Source organism: Oryctolagus cuniculus, chromosome 20 (assembly GCF_051225735.1).
Source record: "Oryctolagus cuniculus isolate XC-2025 breed Fujian yellow rabbit chromosome 20, ASM5122573v1, whole genome shotgun sequence".
In the NCBI taxonomy this organism is placed as follows: Eukaryota; Metazoa; Chordata; class Mammalia; order Lagomorpha; family Leporidae; genus Oryctolagus; species Oryctolagus cuniculus.
The window spans coordinates 22,074,386-22,097,976 of NC_142886.1; the positions used below are offsets into that span (position 1 = coordinate 22,074,386).

General features: G+C 41.8%; 1 protein-coding gene across 34 annotated transcripts in view; it reads left to right on the top strand.

Annotated features, from left to right (window-relative positions):
• SIPA1L1 (signal induced proliferation associated 1 like 1) overlaps positions 1-23,591 on the top strand; it is a 437,830-nt gene that overhangs the window by 94,276 nt on the left and 319,963 nt on the right. For all 34 annotated transcript variants that reach the window (XM_089322259.1, XM_051826282.3, XM_089322258.1 and 31 more), the window contains one exon: positions 17,552-17,618. The gene's annotated coding sequence lies outside the window, so the exon portion shown is untranslated. The remainder of the gene's footprint in view (positions 1-17,551; positions 17,619-23,591) is intronic.

Consider the following 23,591-nt stretch of genomic DNA (forward strand, 5'->3'; position numbering starts at 1 on the left):
GAGACTTACAGAGATCCCTCCAAAAGTGTTGGTTTCTGTTATCACTATTTTAACCTAATTTTTATGTCCCTAGCCAGCTGTTGTCTGTGTTATTCATTTGCAATTATACTTTGAATTGTTGGCTTGGGGTTTGTGTATGATTTCAGTTCAAGATCATTCTGTTAATCTTTGGAGACCAGCATGTTCTGTAAAGAAATTTGTTCTAAATGGTCAGTTACTTCGATTTTGAATATTAAGAAAGCATGATAAGTATGATAAAAACGGTATAATTTTTTGCCAAAATGTTACTGTTTTAGCTGTGTATTAGACATTAACACTAATTATACTATGTATGTATGATTTTATGTCTTTTTGAATAGCATTAATATTAATTTACCATGTACCGTTAAGACATGTAAACTAAGTATATTTTAAAGAGTTATTTATTTATTTGAAAGGCAGGTGGCAGAGACAGATCTTCTATCCCCTGGTTCATTCCCTGAATGACCGCAACAGTTGGAGCTAGTCTAACAAAGCTGGGAGCCAGGAACTCCATTTGAGTTTCCCATAGTGGTGGCAGGAACTGAAGTACTTGAGCCATTGTGTGCTGCATTCCTGGAGGAGCACCTGGGAGCTGGATGAGATGTCAGGTCGCCAAGACTTCAACTAGCACTCTTGTCACAGAATGCAGGCTTTGCAAACAGCGGCTTATCCTCCTGTGCTACAGTACCCATCCCATTACTTTATTTTAAAATGTGATGTATTGAGTTAATGCTACAACTCATTAATGAGTACATTAGAGTATATTATAGAATTCATTGGACCAGTGCTATTTGATGTGAAGAATTTTTAGTTAAGTTTGTGGAATGTTCCTTCTGTGAAGAATCTTGTGTCTTGATAATTTAAAATTTGTTGACAGAGTTTTTAAGATGAACTAAATTGACAAATTTCAGAATACCCACTGAGTGATGACTCTTTGTAGGACTGGTCTCTGTGCAGCTAATGAGTGATTTCTGACTGTGTTCAAGATAACTATTAATAATATCAAAGGTCAGTTAAATGTAACCTTGATAGCTGTATTATTTTTGAGAGTGGCATATTACCCGTTTCTAGTGGTACAATTTCTTGCTTGAACAGTAGTGTTGTATGTTCTTCATTCTGGGTTTTTAGTTGACTTTGGTTGCGTTTTCTCCATCATCATACCTGATTATTTCTCATGTGCTGTGAGTTTTATCTTTAAGTCTCTCTTAAATTCTTTCCTTTCTTTATTCTTACCACCCAGTTAAAATCCCATTTAGCTCAGCCTTATTTCTTTGGTCAAGCCTTTTCTCTTTTTGGCTGTCTTCATAGTACTGTTGACAGTTTTTTGGAGAAAATAAAATGTGTGTGTGCACACACATATGTCCATGCAGATGTGGTTTCGATTGTGACAATCCTTAATAAATCTTTTGGCAATTCCTTACTGTTTATGGGTTAATCTAAGTTCCTTAGCAGGTGCTTGAAAAAGTTAGAGAATGGATTCAGCTTCTCAATGCCAATCTCTTAATCTTTCTCCTTCCACTTGGTTCCAGCAGGTGAAATGCTGTCTTTGCAATTTAGTTAAGTCATGCTTTGTTGATATTATTTGCAAAATAGAGAATTCAGACTTTTTTTTGGTCTAGGCAGCTTTTGAATCTTAAAAGCCACTATTTCATCTTTTGCACATCCTATGTCAGGACATGATGAGGCATTTTTAGAATCTGATGTGGCAGAATTTGCATTCTGCTTTTAATTGATCCTATCAGGGATGACAAATTTCCATAGAATTGTTTTTTAAAATCCTTGAATGGCTATGTCTAAAAAAAATTAAATAGCTAAAATGTAATTGCAATTCATTGATTTGTTTAAAGTTATTTTCCAATTTAGCTACTATTTGAAACCTGTACTATTTTTTTTTTTTTTTTTTTTTGGACAGGCAGAGTGGACAGTGAGAGAGAGAGAGAGACAGAGAGAAAGGTCTTCCTTTGCCATTGGTTCACCCTCCAGTGGCTGCCACGGCTGGCGCGCTGCGGCCAGTGCACCGTGCTGATCCGATGGCAGGAGCCAGGTGCTTATGCTGGTCTCCCATGGGGTGCAGGGCCCAAGCACTTGGGTCATCCTCCACTGCACTCCCTGGCCACAGCAGAGAGCTGGCCTGGAAGAGGGGCAACCGGGACAGAATCTGGCACCCCGACCGGGACTAGAACCCGGTGTGCCGGCGCCGCAAGGCGGAGGATTAGCCTAGTGAGCCACGGCGCTGGCCTTTGAAACTTGTACTATTTTTATACATAAAATTAAGTTTTCAGATTCATCATTAAGAATCATGCAGGGCAGGCATTGGGCATTGGGTTAAGCCACCACTTGGGATGCCCATGTCCCATATTAGAATGCCTAGGATCTTCTCTACATCTAATCCAATACACACCCTGGGGAGTACTTGGGTCCCTGCCCCCGATATGGGAGGTCCCGGATGTAGTTCCTGGTTTCTGACTTTGGCCTTGCCTAGCCCTGGCTGTTGGGGACATTTGGGGAATTAATTAGCAGATGAAATTCTCTGTCTCTCTCTCCTTCCTTGTCTCCCTGCCTCCCTCCATTTCAAATAAATAAAAAATTAAGAGTTGTACTATTTTCTTTTGCATTAGTCAGTACCAGAGTTCATCATAAAATTCAGGTTAATGTGTATTATGAAAAAACTGCATGGGTTTCAAACACCTCTTTTTGCACTGAAATAGGTTTATCTTTTGATTACATTTTCTATGAACTTTAAATGCCCCTATTCTCATTTATACTGCAACTGCCTGATACATTTGCTAGTCCTCCAGGTTGCACCTATATGTTGCCCTCTATTTAAAATTGATTATTCACAGATCAGCAGTAACTCCAAATGGCATTCCTTGTGCAGCTTTTGTGATGCTGCGATTGATGAGCATCTCTCATCACAGGACGACTGGTCCTAAATGATGCTGACATCAGCATCTGGCTCGCTGGCTTTCTGGTGGATGTGACCAAAGCTAGATGCCAGGTGTTGGATGGATGGTAAGGCCGAGGCAGACCGGCACTGCCTCCCTCACCAGTTTATGTCTGTGACTCTCATTGGAAAGTTTTCACATCACTTTTAAAGTTGAAATGTTTCTTTGCATGGCTCGGTATTTAAAACGTGTGTGCGTGTTTTACATTGGTTTACTCAGACCTCATGATGTGATGTGCACTACAGCCTTTTCTGTCTTTAGGTTTGCTCACCCAATTTACCTTTCCTCTGTTCACTTCTTCATGCACAGGGAACTTGCTCCTTGTTCTTCCTTGAACCCACTGAGTTGATCCTGGAATCTTTATGTTCTTCTGCCATCCTTGAGGAAATATTTGATTTGTGTCATCACTGTCTTCACTCTCCTTCCCCATGAGCCAGGAATGGAAGTCAATGTCTTTGTTTTTCCCCAGAGCCTTATGTCTTAATACGTGTTCAAGAAATGCTTGAAGTAAATACTTGGTCTTAAGTGAATGTTTGTCCCTGAATTAAGATCAAACTTGTGTGGCTATGAGGTTACAGGTGGGTGTCAGTTTTAATCGAGGCTTTAGCAATTATAGCACTCTTTTTTTGGGAATAAGGAAATGTGAAGATACTTCAAAACTATGGAAAAGTAGAATTAAAAAACAGGTTTATTTTGCTGCAAGAAATTTTTGAAATCCATGCAGTTTTTTCATAATGCACATATTTAATGAACTTTCTGGAGGCTCCTTGTATGCAGATTTCAAAATTCTTTTGCACCATCAAACTTACCTTTTAAATATTTTTCAGGAAATTTTAATAGTACTGTTACCAAGCTGAGCACCCTTATCATTTAAGTCTAATGCCCCCGACATGTTCCTTTATGTTTCTTCAGGTCCTGCTGCAGCTGTGAACTTCTGCTTTTCTGGTTTTGTTTTGTCAGTAACCGTTTCTTAAATTCTAGGGAAGATGGCAATTGGTGATCTGATTGCATTGTCCATCCCCTCTGTTTTCCGTGTGTGACAGCAGTTTACACTTGATGCCTCTTGCCCATGTAGTCAGAAGCACCACACAAATGTGGATTTTGATTCTTTGAGAAGAGAGTTAAAAACAAAGATGTATTGGAAAGAGTTACAGAGAGAGGTAGACACACACACAGGGACAGAGAGAGAAGAGAGAGAGGGAGAGAGAGAGAGAGGGGTCTTCTGTCTGCTGGCTCACTCCCCAAACGGCCACAACAGCTGGAGCTGAGCCAATCTGAAGCCAGGAGCCTCTTCCATGTCTTGCATGCGGGTGCAGGGGCCCAAGGACTCTGGCCATCTTCTACTGCTTTCCCAGGCCATAGCAGAGAGCTGGATGGGAAGAGGACCAGCCAGGACATGAACTGGCGCCTACATAGGATGCCAGTGCTACAAGTGGAAGTGTAGTCTAATACACTACAAGGTTGGCTCCCCCAAAACTCACTTTTTAAAGGTTTGTTACTTCTTCAAGCCTTGAGGTTGCCACTAGCATACCTTTATTATCATCTTTATGCCCAGAGTGGTTCTTCTTGTATGTAGAGTCAGTGGTACCTTCTGCAAGCTGTCCTGAGAACCTGTGTGTTTTTTCTGGGATATTATAGCTGTCCATTCTGGAAGCATGTCATTTCAAGAGGTAAATCTACCTATTTTTCATTTTAAAAATGATTGAGGGCACACACAAAACATCCCAGGAGACTTCTGAGCATTTTGGCTTTATTACATAAAAAGCCTTTGATTTTCTTTTGTTTTTTTTTCTGAGTTCATGCTTCCCAAAACACCAAATTTAATATTAGGGGACATTTGATACTGATGTCAACAGTGGCTTCCGTGGTCAGGCAGATGTCACTGGAGTGGAGGGATGTTTAGGTTGTGTCTTTCACTGTACAGCTGTACTTAGAGGAATAAGTGTTGCAGCAAACATTATTAACGTTTGTAATTTTTGAATATTTCAAACAGACTGGAAGGACAGGGAATAGTATAACACCTTCCTGTCCCAGTTTTTTGAGGAAAAGTATAATTTTTTTCAAAGATTTAGTTTATTTATTTGAAAGGTGCAGTTAAAGAGAGAAAGAGAAGGAGAGATCTTCCATCTTCTGCTTCACTGCCCATATGGCTACAACAGCCAAGACTGAGGCAGGCCAAAGCCAGGAACCAGGAGCTTCTTTCAGGTCTCCCATGTGGGTGGCAAGAACCCAAGCGCATGGGCCATCCTCTGCTGCTTTTCCCAGGCACATTAGCAGTGGAGCAGCTGGCACTTGAACCAGCCCCCATAAGGGATACTGGTGTTGCCAACGGTGGTTTTAATCTGCTACGCCACAACTCTGGCCTCAAAAAGTATAATTTTAAAAAGCTATTTATTTTTCCCTGGTGTTATCTAACATTTGCATTATTTAATTGTATGGCATATTTTGCTTTGTTGTTCACCTGTTCAACTCTGATATCATGTTAAACTTGTTTCATGTTTTACATTAAAAATTTAGTTTCAATGGGTTCCAGAAACAGCAAAAAAAAAAAAAAAACCCTAATAAAATTTAACTTTTTTTTAAAAAAAGATTTCTTTATTTGAAAGAGTTACATAGAAGAGGTAGAGAGTGAGTGAGCGAGCGAGAGAGAAGTCTTCCATCCACTGGTTCACTCCTTAGAATGGCCTCAATGGCCAGAGCTGAGCTGATCTGAAGCCAGGAGCCAGGAGCTTTTTCCAGGTCTCCCACACTGGTGCAGGGGCCAAGGACATGGGCCATTTTCTACTGCTTTCCCAGGCCATCTCAGAGAGCTGGATCAGAAGTAGAGTAGCCAGGACTTGAACCGGGGCTGCCCATATGGGATCCTGGCCCTGCAGGCTGGGGCTTTAACCCACTGTGCCACAGTACTGACCCCAAATTTAATATTTTTGTGTGAATTTTTAAAGATTTTTCTTCATAAACTTTCCTTAATTAGTGTGCTCATATTTGACCCAATATATATTTTTAAAATTCTTATTTGTGGGCGTGGAGGAGGGCAGGGAACGTGGAGAGAGACCTAGACCCAAAGACCCAAATGTCTGGAACTAGAAATTAGGAGTTCAGAGTGTAAACCATGTGACCCATGTGGGCGGCTTGTGTCTGGTGACTTGAGCCATCACTACTCCCCTCAAGGGCCTGCATTGGCAGGAAGCAGGAGTAAGAAGCTGAACCTGGGACTTGAAGCTAGGTACTCCAGTGTGGGATGTGGGTGTCTTAACTGAGAGGTTAAACATCTTCTGACCCAATATTTCTAATGAAAGTTATATTTAATTAAGGCAAATACACATAACTAAGGATATAAAATGTCAAGTGATTTCTAAGAAAAATAAACATGGTAAGTTACAATAGAAGAAACTAGAAAAATAGGTTCACTGGTAATTTTTTAATTTCTATCACTCATGTCATCAGTTTTTTAACTGTAAATTTTCCAGTTTTTTTGAGAAGTATTTGTAAGATACATATTTCAACATAGCTCGCTATAAGCCTTTTCAGGTAGCATTGTGAGCTGTAAACTAGTAATTTATAAATAATGCCTAAATTATAATTCTTTTAGATAGTATAAGATGGAAGCTGCATAAGCTTTGCATCAGACAGACTTGGGCCTGGATTCCTGCTTGGTCTTATTATTAAATTCGCTGTGTGAGCTTGGCCAAGTTACCTTAACTATTCAGAGTCGGTTCTCACAGATGAAAGACAAGTATAGTAATAATCACCTTGCAGGGGTGTTAAGGGGATTCGATGAAAAAAAGAATAAAGCTTGTTCATTCCTATTGTGCAGGGATCACAGAGAATATTAGCTGTTACCACTGAAATGCAATGTAGCTTTGTATAAAAATCGCAAAAATATTGGATTAGGATCATCTTGGATATAAGTCCAGTTCCATCACATCTTGGTCTTGGACAAGGCTTAAAACTTCACTGACTCTTGCTTATCCCCGTTTATAAAGTGAAGATAATAATGTATATTTGGTTATATAAGGTATGGGATATTGTGTGCCTAGTGGACTCCAGGTACTCGAATGGGATCGATCACTGTTCTTTGTAAGTGTAAGGGAAACTGCTTAATTGGAAGATGGATTTAGACACTTGGCTATTTACATGAATACCAAGGTGGACGCTGGCAGATGGCCTAGTTTTTCTTTGTCCTGACTATTGTAAAAGTATGTGTGGATAATGAGGAGTGAGTATGAGCACTGCTGCTATGTACCTCCTGTGTCCCCAAATTTGGAATAGGTGGCCATCTTAAAAATAATGTTGATAAGGCTTATCTAGAGCGACCCTCACACGTGTGATGGAAAGATGCTGAATATAAATATATATGCAAACACATGCCTCTATTAGTGTTTGTCACACGCACACTGTGAGTCGGTGGCGTCCATCCCAGAGTTCCCCTGCACTTCTCTCCCTCAATTTGATATTTTTAAATCATTTATAGAGGCACTGTCTATTTTACTCTTCCTTTTTGCTAGCCTGGTGTACCTGCTATTAGTTGTTTATATTTATATATTTAGTTTGAAAAGGAATCTTAACCATTCTGTTTTGTACATCCCATTTTTAAAAATGAATGTTGCCTAGTCGGTTGTTTCTGTCGGCTTGTATTTCATCGTCATTACTTGTGGCAGAAGCAGTGTGCCTTTGAGTGAAATGCCGCATGATCTTACTCAGGTTCCAGAAGGTGAGTTTGGTGCACTCAAGCCGGCCACACGGCTTGTTCTGCAGCACGTGGATGCTGTGCTTGCCCGCTGGTGGCTGTGCGTCTGCTCTCAGTTCCCTGTCTTGCTGTATTTCCTGCTGTTGGCCACCTGGTGCTCATCTCTCAAGCTGCTCTTTATAACCTAGAGTGAAGCGCGCGCGCGCACACACACACACACACACACACACACGAGACCACATTTTGGTTTCATTTACAATAAGGACACAAAATTAATCAATTCATTACTTGCCAGAAGGCTAAAAAATTTCTGTTTGCATATTGCTTTCAGGAGTACAGCTGTAATTTTTTTTTAAAATATTTATTTGAAAGGCAGAATTAGAGAGAGTGCTTTTAACTGCTGATTCACTCCTCAAATGGCTGTAATGGCTGCGGCTGGGCCAGGCTGAAGTCAGGAGCCAGGAGCTTCATCCAAGCTTCCCACATGGGTGCAGGGGCCCGAGGATTTGGGCCTTCTTCCTCTGCTTTCTCAAGTGTAGTAGAAGGGAACTGGGTCTGAAGTGGAGCAGCTGCCTGCAACTGACATCCATGGCATCATCACAGGCTGCAGCTTAACCCATTACACCACGGGGCTGGCCCTTGCAGCTGTAGTCTTTTTTTTTTTTTTAAAGATTTATTTATTTGAAAGAGTTATGGAGAAAGGTAAAAGAGAGAGAGAGAAAGAGAGAGAGAGAGGTCTTCCAACCACACATTCACTCCCCAAATGGCCACAACAGCCAAAGCTGAGCTGATCTGAAACCAGGAGCCAGGAGCTTCTTCTGGGTCTCCCACATGCGTGCAGGGACCCAAGAACCTGGGCCATGTTCTACTGCTTTCCCAGGCCATAGCAAAGAGCTGGATCGGAAATGGAGCAGCTGGGACTTGAACCGGTGTCTATATGGGATGCCAGCACTGCAGGCAGCGGCTTTAACCCTGTGTGCCGCAGCACTGGCCCTGGTTGTAGTCTTAAAGTTTTCTAAATTTACATTTGAGTGAATTGTTTTAAAATATATAATGACAGGCCGGCGCGGCGGCTCACTAGGCTAATCCTCCGCCTGCGGCGCCGGCACACTGGGTTCTAGCCCGGTCAGGGCACCTGATTCTGTCCCGGTTGCCCCTCTTCCAGGCCAGCTCTCTGCTATGGCCTGGGAGTGCAGTGGAGGATGGCCCAGGTCTTCGGGCCCTGCACCCGCATGGGAGACCAGGAAAAGCACCTGGCTCCTGGCTTTAGATCAGTGCGATACGCTGGCCGCAGCGGCCATTGGAGGGTGAACCAATGGCAAAAGGAAGACCTTTCTCTCTGTCTCTCTCTCTCTGTCCACTCTGCCTGTCCAAAAAAAAAGAAAGAAAGAAAGAAAGAAAAAAAAATATATATATATAATGACAAAGCATTCTTTGAATATTCTAGGATCAGAAGCAGGTAAAAGCAACTCACCTTTTATTTGAAATGTTTTGAAGCCTTTTTGAATGCTATTTAGAACAGAGAAAGTGTTCTTTCCCTTGAGGTGTTTGAAGAATGGACTGTTTTCTAATTTCATTTTAAGTCATGAATTTTTATTTTAAGTTTCTTTGACAGGGCCAGCCTCCTAGTGTGGGCTCTTGTGTCCTTGTTGAATGAATATCTGAAGAGATTAGCTATCAATCTGTTATAGGTTTTGGATGATATTTAATATTGCAAGGGCTTCCATTTAAATTCTCTTATTTGGGCTCCACAATAATCTTGTGAGTCACCAGGGCAACGATTTTCCCAAGAGCTTGTAGAATGGCTTGGAGACCACTATGTCTGGGGTTCAGATTTAGGACGTCTAACTCCTAAGCCCACGCTTTTTATGCAGTGCCATGCTGCAGTTCCCATACTGACCTGAAAATATTTTGATCTTTGGTATTACAATTATATTCATTCAGTCAACAATTTTATTGAGGGCACAATTTGAAACTCTAAGCTTTTGGGAATGGATGAAAAGACAGGGTCTATCCTCCAGGAAGACGAGGAAATGAGTAAATGAGCACTTACTTAACAGTAAAATTGTAGGTATATAGTTAGGAGATCATTCAATGTTTATTACATGAATGAGTGAGTGACGGACTGAGGCTAGAGTCTTACATAGATTGATTGACCCGTGAAAAGTTTTTCTGAGAAAGTGATGTCTGAGCTGGGTAAGGAACATGTCAGACAAAAGCCCTGGCCTAGGCAAAGGCCCCGAGGTAGGAAAGAGCTTGGCTTATTAGAGGACACCATGGTGGTTGGTGGAGTTGGAGCACAGTCGAGTGGGGAGACAGAGATTCCCACAAAACTGAGGAGAAAGGAGCAAATGGTGTGGGAGGCGTTAAGGCTTTTATTTGGATGTTGGGAGGCGGTTCTCCATATCCTTTTGTGTTTCCACATTGACCCTCTTTAGCCTGGACTGTTTTCAGGGCTGGTTTGTTCAGTGAACAGCCTTGAAGAAAGTGTCTCCCTCCCAAGTAAAGAGTAGGAAAATGGCAATGTCTCCTTCTAGGGGAAAGGTCAGGCAGGCTTGCTGCTCATTAAGCTAAGAGTCCCTGTGCGGTAACACAGCACGTCTGGTTCCCTTTGTCACCTGGCGGGAATAGAGTGCTGGCACCAAAGAATGCAGCTACTTTGGCAGTGTAATGAAGTCTTGTTTCTCTGACCCAAAAGTCTCTTCTCTTCTGCTAGCATCTGTTTAACTGTGGCAGACTAACTTGTTAGCTTATGAGTAAGATAAAGCTTTATATCCTTCTTGACATCTAAGGACATAGGAAGCCATTGGAGGGCTTTGATAAGGGGAATAATAACATGTAGTTTAACCTTTTAAAAAGTGAGTCTGTGCTGGGCAGTTTGCACGTCATCAGGGCGTCATTGTGTCCCCCGTCAGAGTGCCTGGGTTTGATCCCTGATGCAAACTCTGGCTAATGTAGAGCTTGGGAAGCAGCAGTGGTGGCTCCTGTAACTGGGATCCTACCAAGCACGCGGGAGGTCTGGATTGAGTTCCTTGTTCTTAACTGTAGCCTGGCCCAGCACTGATTGTTGCTGCTTCTGGGGAGTAAACCAGTGGATGGGAAATGCCTCTCTCTGCCTCGCAGATCAGTCAGTCAAAGCACACACACAGACACTGTGATTGTTCTGTGGAAAATGATGAGTAGAAAGTAGATTACAGGGGAATCTAGATTTGTTGTCCATTTGAGAGACAATAGTGGCTTGGACCAAGATAGTGATAGTGGATAGAGGTGAGAAAGAAAAGATTCCGAGTGGTCTTCAGGAGGTAGAATTTGTAGTTCTTGATGGAATGGAAGGAGGGATATTAAGGAAGGATTGGAAAATGAATCCAGGGTTTTTGGTTTGAGCAACTGAATAGCTAAAGGTGACTTCTGCTGACAGGGAAAAGCCTTATGATGAAGATAATAAATCCATTTAGCTTCTAGTATACACATTGTTAGGGACTTAATGATTACAGGAGCGGAACTGTCTTCTCTTTATCACTACTTCTGCCTTTTTGTAGCCACTTCATTTGCTGACTCTGTGTAGAAAGTTTATGCTTAGACTTGCAGTAAAAGGAGAACTAAGAAATAATCTTAACAAATGGAGCTCAGAGAACCGCTGGTACGTGCCTCTCTCAGAAGAATGCTTTTTTGTGTCTTCATGAGTTCTCAAACCTATTAAAGCTGAGAAATGAAGCCTTGCGCAGTAGTTAGTTACCTCAGCAACAGTAAGTGAGGTGAGCATTGGAGGATTGACCTTTTAAAGAGCCAGATTGATTTTTACCCAAATTCATTAGGTAGGAATTTATGAAGAAACTCTTCAGTGTGTTTTAAGGTTTTCCCTTTTTCAAGGTCAAAGTAATACATTTTTTTCTAGATCTTAATTTTGTTTTTGGAGCTGGTATATTCTCCCATAATTTTTGGTTGATAATTACTAGTTGTGTTTTTGATAGTTTAACCTTGATGCAGGAGAATAAAAAAAGAAGTGCCTATGGGTTAATCTGCTCGGTTTGTCGTTTTTGTTCATGTATTCTTGAGGATAACTTGTCTTTCTAATGCCAGATGCTGATTTCATTAGCATCTGATGACTTTTTATTAAGTATAAAAAGTTTTAGGAAAAAATCCACAGAACCTTGTCCTGCGTGTTTGTTCAGTCCCTTCTTTTGTTATCTAGTATGATTTATTTTTCCTTGTGACACTGCATTCTGGTTGAAATACTGTCATAAGTCCATTAAAATCATTAACTACTATTCTTGGGACCAGAAAAATGTGCTTTTTGTGTTCAGAGGATGATTTTACATATCTTAACCTTGCTACACTGTGGGTCATGTTAGGATACAACATGGTATTTTGGCAATTGTTGTAGTTTAGTTTTTGAATCATCATGTACATGTCCTTTATTTCTTTTGTGGTATTTCTTTGTGTGGCTTGGGTCTAGAATTTTCCTTTTTTGGAAAGAAAAGGTTGACAGAAGAGGAAGATGGGGTTTAGCAGGTTTATTTATTTAGTTAGTTAGAGGGAGACAGGGAAGGGCTGGGCTTAAAATTTTGATTATATTCCACTAGCAATGGCAGAACTTAATACCAGTTTAAAGATAGTGTTAGAAAGGGTGAACTTAATTTACAAAATCAGCAGAGCCAAGCCTGAGACTTTTCCAGGTGCCATGAGTTGCTAATTAATAGTTTTAATGGACTCTGGCACTATTTCAGCCAAAAATGCAGTTAGAATACAGTTTTTCATAGTTTAAAAAGTTTTCATTTATTTTCACTTTATTTGAAAGACAAACAGAGAGAGCAAGCTAGTGAGTGATATCTTCTGTCTGCTGCCTCACCCCCCAAATGCCATTAACAACTAGGGCTAGGGCTCACCGAAACCCGGAGCCTGTAACTCCATTCAGGTCTTCCATATGGGTGACAGGGACACAAGTATTTACCTACTGCCTTCAAGGGTGCATATTAGCAGGAAACTAGAATTGAACACGCAGGCAGGAATTTCTTTTTTTCTTTTAAGTCGTATTTTATTTATTTGAAAGGCAGAGTGACAAAGAGAGAAAGAGGGCAGAGAATGCACTCCCATCTGCTGGTTCACATCTGTGGACTCACTCCCTAAATGGTCCCAACAATCAGGGCTGAGACAGGCCAAAGCCAGCCTGGAACTCCAGCCGGCTCTCCCACGTGAGTGGCAGGGGCCCAGGTGCTTGTGCCATCACCTGCTGCTCTCCCAGGTGCAGTAGCTGGGAGATGGATCAGAAGTAGAACGGCTGGGACTTAGAGCAGTACTGTGCTGTTGAATGCTGCTGTGGCAGGTGGTGGCTTAACCCACAGCACCACAATGCCAGCCCCCCAGATCACAGTTTCTAAATGCCATTTTCCTTCTAAAATGGCAAGCATTATTGGAATAGAAAAGTTTCTTTATGGCAGCCATCAAAGAATAATTTTATCTGGGCAAGAAGTATCAATGGATACTAAAAGGTCTGGGTGAAAGTTCATTGAGTAATAGGGTATTTCTGTAGTTTTAAAATGTCACCCTGCACAATACTTAGTACAACGGGAGAAGGACTAACTGTGTATGGGGAATTGTGGCCTACACCAGCAGAATCAAGTGATGCAAATGAACATTACCAGAGAAAAATTTAGAAATAGTGTACTGCCTATAGCATGTAGTAACAGGAACATTTAGTTCTATGATATTCCTACTGGAAATTTGCAACTTGAATCTAATCCTAAGGAAACATTAGACAAACCAAAATTAAGGAACATTTTACAAAATTGGCCTGATATCTTCAGAATTGTCAACATTATGAAAATTCATGGAAATCTGAGGAGTTCTTCCAGATTGAAGTAGACTAATGACATATGAAAACCAAGTGCAATGGGACATCCTGGACTGGAACTTTCACTAAAATGCACAATACTGGGAGGAATTCAAGAAAGGTCTCTGAAGCAGATGGTGATACCATTAGTGTTAATTTCTGGATTTTGACAGTCATTATTTTAATTTTAAGAAAGAATACCTTTGTCTATAGAAATCACTAAACTTGGTGCAACAAGCCATCCATCATATTTGCTGTTTACTCCCAAGTATTCGGGTGAAAAGTTGACTTGGTTGTTAAAATAAAATAAAACAACCCCTCTTGCTAAACGAGGTGGCCAGAATTGATGACTTGGGGCCAGTGTTGTTGTGACACAGCAGGATAAGCTGCTGCCTGAGATGCTGGTATCCCATATCTCAGAGCACCTGTTTAAGTCCGGGCTGTCCGTTTCTGATCCAGCTTGCTGCTAATGCACCTGGGGAAGCAGCGGAAGATGGCCCAGGTATTTGAGCACCTGCCACCCATGCGGGAGACCCAGATGGAGTTCTAGAGTCCTGGCTTCAGCCTTGCCCAGCCCCTGTTGTTACAGCTATTTCGATAGTGTACCAGTAGATGGAACATCTCTCCCTGTCACTGCCTTTCAAATAAGTAAATCTTAAAAAAAGTTGGTGATGTTAAAGAAATTTTCCTTTGTGGACTGTCCTGTCTTGCAGCTGTCTTACCAGTGTGGCTTCCTGTTAAATCTTGATTGCTCTTCTGTACGCTGGTTTTTATTTTTTATTAGAGAGAGTCAGCAAATACACACCAGTGAGCATGCTCCCATCTGCCAGTTTGCTACCCAAATGCCTGCAGCAGGCTGGGTTGGTGGCCTCAAAGCTTGGAGCTGGGAACTCAATACAGGTCTCCCGCCATGGGTGGCAGGGGTGCAGTTGCTTGAGCCATTACTGATCCCTCTTGAGATCTGCATTAGCAGGAAGCTGAGGGCCTCAGGAACTGGGACCCACACCCAGGCCCTTCTTTGTGGGACCTGTGCATCCTGATGGGTGAACCACTAATCCAAACGCCCACCCCATGTCTTTAAAGTATTTGTGCTCCTCTTGCTAATAGGCTCTTTCTGTGCTCATGATGTCTTTCCTTCATCTGTGTTTTGCCTCTGTGACAAACTGCTTCTTTGAATAGCATGTGTGGTTTACAAAAATCGGGCACTTTGCTGTTCTGCAATTCAGTGATGGCGCTGTATTTAATTGTGACTTTGTGCATTCTATTCCTCACGGTTCACTGGTGAGCTTTTTCTCACCACACTGTGTCTACACGGTATTTAGTATGTTTCAGTAGGCTTTTAGTTTACTTCCTGTACTTGGGCTGATTGATGGCTTAGAATTCAGACTTTTCAGAAAGTATAAGCAGGGTTAGGGGAAATTGGTGGATGGAATGCTGTATAATTATGACCAAATCATAATTTGGTCAGCTCATGTTTGTGTGTGGGAATGGTTAGCTTCAGGCGATTAGGACGAAACATATTAGGAACAAACTGGGCCTAACCCAGACATTTGTGCAGCCTGTCTGAGGAGTGGGGAGAAGGCTTGTGGTCAGAGCTGCCTTCTGTGTATGAGAACAGCAGGTGAGAATTGTCTGTGTGGTGGAACCTGTGCTTTCCTTTGGCACAGAGAATCATGGGTTAAAGACAATGCATGAGCCCCACACCATACCTTTCTGTGGTGGGACTAACTCCACCTCAGGGCGGGAGACAGACTTCTTAACAGCTACGCTGATGTGAATGGTGGAGGAAAAGAGCTTTTGGAAGCCCAGAGGTGTGGATAGATGGCACTCAGTACACGCCCACACACAGCTTTTTTCTGCATTGTGTTGTTTTCAGGGTGCCCTCATGGTGTAGACAGCCTTCTCCCTGTTTGACAGGAAATTGAGCAGCCTTTTTTTTTTTTTGGAACAGAATATATTTCACTGCCTGGGGCGCATGGGCAGAATGAAGTGTTTTGAAATTTTAAGTTTTCATTTGAAGGCCCATTCAAATCTAGGAACGGTGGTGCTTGTGGGCCTTCCTGTCTTGGAGCCCCGGGTGGATATCAGGAAGTCGTCTTTGGCGGGGTCATTGCTGGGGCTCTAGATGAGAGCTCTCCCCCCTGGTTGTCATCTTTCTCTTGTTGAAGGGGCAGTAGGCTCAGCTGATTTTTCCATCACCATTTGTTGTAGGCACAGCTTTCAGGGAAGGTCCCAGAGGCGAGGGTGGGAATTCCAGGTTAGAGACCTGCCTCCGCCGCCTGCGCCTCTCTATTTCCTGCCCTAGATCCTCTTGCTTCCCGGGGTAGTTGTGTGTGATAGAGTCTGATTTGGGCAGTTGCTGTATACCACCGAGGATTCAGAGGAGAAAACAGAGTTTAATTTGAATTAACCAATTAGCCACATATGGAAATCTTGCCCAATTAGAATAGAGTCATTCTGATGCAATCTAAATGTGTTCATAACTCCTATCCTTTTACTTGAGTTTAATATTTGCATGCTTATTCATGTACCTAAGAGGATTACAAGTGCAGATCAGCTGCCAGGCATGCCTTCTTTGACTAATTAACTAGTTATAGCTCATTAATTAATATTAAAAAAAACCCAAGGCATGTATTTTGAACATTACAAATTTCTTCACCCATTCTGTGGGTGTAGTCTGTAGGCACATCGTCTAAAAGCTGCATGTTTTGTTGGCTGGGATGTCTGACTCTCAGAATATCATGGACAGATTTCTTTCCCATGTAGTTTTATTCTGAAACTACATATCTTCCTTCAGAGTCTTCAAAACATTCATAGAAAATTTGTATTATGAAAAATCTATGCATAAATTTAAAAAAATTTTTGCACTAAAATAAAGTTTGAATTCTGTTTTCCCATGGACTTTCTTGAGTACTCTCCGGTCATAGTGCAGGAACATAATAGGCCTTGGCAAGTCGGGTTTTGAATGTAGTTCAAGCACCTTTCGAAGTGCCTTTGTATTTGGCTGAATAAAAGACGGGAATCCTAAGGCACTGGGTGACAGGCTGAGAAGAGGAGCTTCGTCTGTTGTCTTCAACAGGAACCTCAAGTAGCTGTGAGAGAAACTTGAGTTCCGGTGATTCTTAATCTTCTCAGCCTCCATTTCAGATGACTGGCAACAAGGCTTGACAATTACTGTAGTGTCAAACAGTGTTTAACCTCAGCAAACGTTAAGGAATTAATTTCTTGGAAGCTCCTCTGGACACGTGCCGTGTGATTTATTTTAATATTTTTAGAAATAGATATAGATACTCCAAATCATTACTGATGGGTATGTGCCTTTGATCTTTAAGAAACTTGGTGTTGATAGGAAAACACTTCTTGACTGTGATGGGAGCCTGTTCGCTCTCTGAAGTAGACTGTGTGAGAATCAGTGAGATTTCTGTCTAATTAGAATGTCTGGTTGCTTTGGAACAGGGTTTCTGGGTCTCACCACTGCTCTTGTTTTGGGCTGGGTAATTGCTTGTTGTTGGGTGCTGTCCCAAGTGTTGCTATTTTGCAGTGTCACTGGCTTCTACCCTTAGATGCCCAGAGCATATCCCCTTCCCAACTGTGACAGCAGAAATGACTGCAGACCTTGGCAGAGTTCCTGGGTGGATAGAATCTCCCCCTGTTGAGGACTGCCTTGCAGTAATGGTTCTGGAGGCAGGCGAAGGACCAAGCACATCAGCCACTTTGTGGGGGCTTTATCCAGGCTCCTAGGGTCCTCCCCACACTTCTTGAACAGATTATGGGGCGGGATGGGTAGGGGATAGGGATAGGTCCTGGAACAGCAGTCTCCCTAAAGATTGAATATCCAGTTTAAAAATCTGATGTTTACTGGGGAACAGTTGTTGGTTGACTTAAATTTAAATATGTATTGAAATGCACATAAAGAAATTATGCATTAAAGGGTTTTGGAAGTAAAGTTTTATAATTTGATTTATGGCAGTGATCTTTTGTCATTATTTATACGAACTACAATTTTGTGCTTTTCAAAAATTGAAAACAACTCATACACTAAAGTTCATGATTATTTTTATTTAGGTTTGAGAGATTACCTCATGTTGGACTTCAAAAGCAAGACTGACTGCAAACTTTGAAGTGTGATAAGGTGAGTTGGTGGATTAATAACAGAGGGGAATATCACTCAAACTCTGATTCTTATAAGACCTGCTGTTTTTAGCTGAATTTGATTTTTTTTCCCCAATGTGAGTGCTGTATTTCTTCCGATTGGCTTTCCCTTTTTGTTTTATTACAGAGAGGCAGAAATGGAAAAGAAGATAGGAAAGGCTTGTTTAGTTTTTGTGGTTGATTTTTGCATTCAATAGTGGCGTCTTTATGGATAAAATAGTTCAGTTCTTTTTCTGGCCACTTAAGAAGCATGTTTTCTGCTATCTGTTTATTCCATGATGAAGTGTTAAAAATTCTTCTGTGTTTTAAAAAAATCTTATGGAAATTAATACTTCAGCCCATGTCCCAACCAAGAATCGTGCTAATTCTTAGGTATTGCTGCATAATTTGGAATGCCAGGTTTAAGCCAACCTGTGAAGAGATGTTTGAATGATTAACTTTGACTGACATTTGCTGAAGTTGTATTACTGTTTATCTTACAGCAGTTGAACTTGATTACTCCTAGGCAGAAATAGAGTTCTGTTCTAGGACTGTCCTAAGATTTTAGTGAACATTTCTCAGACATTTGAATCAACTGTAAAAGGGCTCTCTCTTATTGAGAAAAATAGCAGCTTAATTTAGATTGAAGGGGACATTTTTCTACAGGGCGAAAATCCTGCAATATGTTAAGTTCTAAAATGCAGATAACACTAGAGGTCTAGGGGTGCATAGGTCTCTGGTTTTGTTACTTTTAACTTAACCTTGATCTCAGCCAGATGCTGAAACAAAGACTTTGGGATTTTCCTTATCTGCTGCATTGGCAGGAGAAAATTGCCTAAGGAGTCAGCTCTTCTGGAGGTCTGCATCCTATAAAGGACAGTCAAGGTTATCTGAGCATCTCCCCTCCATAAACCTTTGTACAGAGCTTATGGCTTCTTTTCTGAAGCCTGCTGGGTAATTGGAGCACTGCTTTCAAAGTGGCTTTTTATTTCTGACCTTTCCTTGAATTTCAGTAAGAGAAATTGGGGAATGATTATCTCGGAAAATGTTTTTAAAGTACATTAGGATTCTTTCCTGGCTGCATTTATTTGAGCATTTCCAGCATCATTTTTTTTTAATTTTATTTTATTTTTGGACAGGCAGAGTGGATAGTGTGAGAGAGAGACAGAGAGAAAGGTCTTCCTTTTTGCCGTTGGTTCACCCTCCAATGGCCGCCGCGGCCGGCACGCTGCGGCTGGCACACCGCGCTGATCCGATGGCAGGAGCCAGGTGCTTCTCCTGGTCTCCCATGGGGTGCAGGGCCCAAGGACTTGGGCCATCCTCCACTGCACTCCCTGGCCACAGCAGAGAGCTGGCCTGGAAGAGGGGCAGCTGGGACAGAATCCAGCGCCCTGACCAGGACTAGAACCCGGTGTGCCGGTGCCGCAAGGCGGAGGATTAGCCTAGTGAGCCGCGGCGCCGGCCTCCAGCATCATTCTTTAAAGAATGGAATCCAAGTTGGCTTTCAAGTAAAATTTTTAGATTTTTATAATTTTTAGCCATTTGAAGAGCGCAGGTGTGTGTATGTGTGTGTGTGAAGCAACACAACTGTAGAGCCGTCTTTGAGGTCCATCAGGAGTTGCTCAGTGGGGAAGTGAGCAGTCCTCGAGATAGCTGCGTGAGGCAGCTGCTGCTGCAAGAGGAGGGAGAAGTTGGTGCATGTTACTGAGCGCCCGCTGGTTTTCACCTCCATTTTCGTAGTTGTTTTCAAGATGAACTTTTTTTCCCTCCTGAATACTTGTGTGTTAGAGGGATCATATGCACCTTCAGTGCTGTCCCAGTGTGTCCTACGGTATATCAAACACTTTTAAAGAAGGATGTCTGCTATCTGATAGACTTGAATATGATGGTTCTTAGCTAGGACCTTAGGATCCAGATAGTTCCATGAGAGCACGCACTTCCTGATGTCACAGCAGCTCCGCCTTGTCTTTTGAAGTGTCCTCTAGTTTACTAGCCCCCTGGGCACTGAAGTCATTTCTTGGAATGGCAGTGATAGCTGAGGCTGTGAGCCAGGGAAGGTGTGCAGGTGGTAGATCAGGGTCGAGTCCCCACTGCGTACTGGGATATGCGCAGGCAGCAGAGGAGGCAGGCCTCCCTGGAGCAGCTTGGCTTTCCTGGATGCTCTCTGCTTGAGGAGTACCTAAAGCAAAAGCCTATAAAGATCAAGAAAAGACTCCAAAACCTTAAATTGTTCTGAGTATTTTAGTAAATTTGTCAACTTTATTATTTATTTATTTATTTTTAAAGATTTATTTTATAGCCTACAGAACTGTGTTGTGACCATTCCTCATTTTTGAAGGCTGCTGTGTGCCTTCTCTCTTCTTTAGGCACAAGTTTTTATCACTAAATTATTTTCTTTATGTTTTCTAGGTATAAGAAAAGAGAACAAAGTTTCACATCAAATAGATATGTGATTATTTGGATGAGTTACAGAGAGAGGTAGAGACAGAGAGGTCTTCCATTCCGCTGGTTCACTCTCCAGATGGCCGCAATGGCTGGAGATGTGCCGATCCGAAGCCAGGAGCCAAGAGCTTCTCCCGGGTCTCCCGTGTGAGTGCAGAGGCCCAAGGACTTGGGCCATCTTCCACTGCTATCCCAGGCCATAGCAGAGAGCTGGATCGGAAGAGGAGCAGCTGGGACTAGAACTGGAGCCCACATGGGATGCTGGTGCTTCAGGCCAGGGTGTTAACCCACTGCCCCACAGCGCTGGCCTCAATTTTATTATTTTTTGACTGCATTTTTCTAGGACATAAATACTGAATAAAGCATACCTTATTCTTTTGTAAAAAACCTTCTTTTAAAATTGTATTTATCTTCATTTTGCTTGAAAGAGAAATAGAGAAATCTTGCATCTGCTGATTCATTTCCCAAATGCCTACAATAGCTGGGCCTGGCCACGCCAAAGCCAGGAGCCTGGAACTCAGTAGGGGCCTCCCTTGCAGGTAACAGGGAGCCATGGTGACTTGAGACACCACATGCTATCTCCCAGGGTGTGCAGTAGCAGGAAAGCTGGGCAGGAAGTGGAGGCAGGAATCCAACCAGGCACTTCTGTATGGCATGTCGGTGTCCTCATTAGTGTCTCAGCTGCTGGGTCAAGTGCCTGCCCCAGCAAGCTTTAGTCTTTTACTTTTTCTTTTTTTTTTTTTAAGATTTATTTATTTATTTGAAAGTCAGAGTTACACAGAGAGAGGAGAAAGAGAGAGAGAGGTCTTCCATCCGCTGGTTCACTCCCCAGTTAGCCGCAATGACCAGAGCTGGGCTGATCCGAAGCCAGGAGCCAGCATCTTCTTCATGGTCTTCCATGTGGGTGCAGTGGCCCAAGCACTTAAGCCGTCCTCTACTGCTTTCCCATGCCGTAGCAGAGAGCTGGATCGGAAGTGGAGCAACTGGGACTCGAACCAGTGCTCATATGGGATGCCGGCACTGCAGACAGTGCTTCTATCTGCTACGCCATAGCGCCAGCACCACATGCTTTATTCTTTTTATTTGAGAGGTAGAGTTACAGACAGTGAGAGGGAGAGACAGAGAGAGAGAGGTCTTCCTTCCATTGGTTCACTCCACAAATGGCTGCAATGGCCGGAGCTGCGCTGATGCCAGGAGCCAGGTGCCTTCTCCTGGCCTCCCACTCGGGTGCAGGAGCCCAAGGACCCAGGCCATCTTCCACTGCTTTCCCAGGCCATAGCAGAGAGCTGTACTGGAAGTGGAGCAGCCGGGACTAGAACCATTGCCGCAGGCAACCCACTGTGTCATGGCGCCGGCCCCCACGTGCTTTATTCTTAAAAATTTTTTTAAATTTATAAATTCTTTCTAAATACCCAGCCACTGAATTGATAGTGATCTCTGACTGAATTATGTCCTTTTTTAGTCTTGTTTTAGATTTTGCAATTTAAATACTGTAATTTAAATTTTGTAATTAAAATACTTGAATTCTGCAACGAATACTTTTTTATGGAATTAAAAATAAGCTTGTTTTGATACAAAATTTTTGAAATCTTCATGCATACTTTTTTCATAATATGCATTTTTCATGAACTTTCTTAAAGGGAATAAATTTCATTTTTTAAAAAGATTTATTTATTTATTTGAAAGAGAGGGAGAGACAGAGGAAGAGAGAGAGAGTGAGGGAGAGAGCGAGGTCTTCCATCTACTGGTTCATTCCCCAAGTGTCTGCAACCCTTGAGCCAGGAGCCAGGTGCTTCATGTGGGTCACCCACATGAGTGATAGGAACCCTAATACTTGGACCATTTTCTTCTGCTTTTCCTAGGCCATTAGCAGGGAGATGGATCTGAAGTAGAGCAACTAGGACTTTTACTGGCACCCATATGGGATGCCATTGTTGCAGGTGATGGCTACCTGCTGCGCCACAATGACCACCCCCATGTATACAGTTTTAAGAATGTAATGATACTTCCCACTCCCCCCTCCCCCCCCGGTTCTACCCTCTCTTCTCCTCCCTTTTTATTTATTTATTTTTTCATTTTACTTCTAATATATGTTCTTTATGTATTAAAACATTTGAGTAGTTTTCTTAAGTATTGTATTTCTGTTTTGGATTTTCCGTTTCCTATATAGGCAGTTGTATTCACATATGTAGGTAAGATATTTAAACTTTTCTACTAATTCAGTTTGGTTATTTGCCTTTCAGCTTTATGCTTTTAATGGGAGAAAACTGACAAAATTTAAAAATATTCCCCATTTCTTTCTTTCTCTGAAAATGTAAAAGATTCACATTGATAACATTTACTTATTTGACTAATGGCATGCAAGTGTAGCACAGTAAAGTAAAGGTATTCCAACCACTCAATAGGTGTGAAGAGAAGAGGGAAAACAGAAACGCATGACACATTCTCCCGGGATCTTTTTTGGTGTTAGGGGTGGTAGTGGCAAGAAACTAAATAATCATGTAGTCTTACTGTGGCCAGCGAGATGATGGAATGACTACCAGATGGTGGGGTCATTTCAAAAACGAAAGCCTGGAAAGCATTTCTTCCTGGCCAGCTGCCAGCCTGTAGAATTGCGACCTGATTCTTGTGTCCTGAGTTGTGCCCCACCTCTTTTGTCTTCACTGTTCTGCAAAGGATGTCTTCCTTAGAACATGAGGGAATATCTATTTACGTCCAGTACAGTTTCTTCTTTAAACAGAGTCAAGTGACAAGGACAATAGATTAAATAAAAATAGAACTTTGAATATGTTAACTCCAAGAAGAAAATAACTCACGTGTGTACTAAAAAGACTTTAGGTTGTGTTGGTGAGCCTAATGGAGATTTTAGTGGCACCAAGGACCAAAAAAAGTGAAATAAGATAAATGTTGGGCAAGATTTTATTATCCAAATGCTGACTATATGTAATATAAAAATATTAAAAATGTATAGTAGCAAAGGGATGATTATAGAGTCTTCTTTTTATCTTTGGCTGTGAATAATTTGAATTGAGTTTGGCATGCCCTGAGGTCACTTTAGAATTATTTCATTGAACTTATTTATTATTTAAAGCTTTCTTCTTTGTTCTTAAAAATGAAAATTATATGAAATCCTTTGGCCTAGCAAAGGTCTTTATGGCCTACAGAACTGTCTTGTGACCATTCCTCATTTTTGAAGGCTGCTGTGTGTCTTCTCTCTTCTTTAGGCACAAGTTTTTATCACTAAATTATTTTCTTTATGTTTTCTAGATATAAGAAAAGAGAACAAAGTCTCACATCAAATAGAAAAGTTCCACTTGTTAACTCATTCTAGGGACAATGGTGATAGCAGTTTGAATCATGTTGTCTCTGGAGGAGTGCCTTATTTTAAACTACTGTTTTAAAATACTTACTTTTTCGCCCTGGATTTGTGTATATGAGATTCTCTGTAATAGTATCATATTGTAGTCCCACTTTCTGAATTGTCAAATGAATTTTAAATTTGCTAATGGGAGCAGACTTGAGCAAAAGGCCA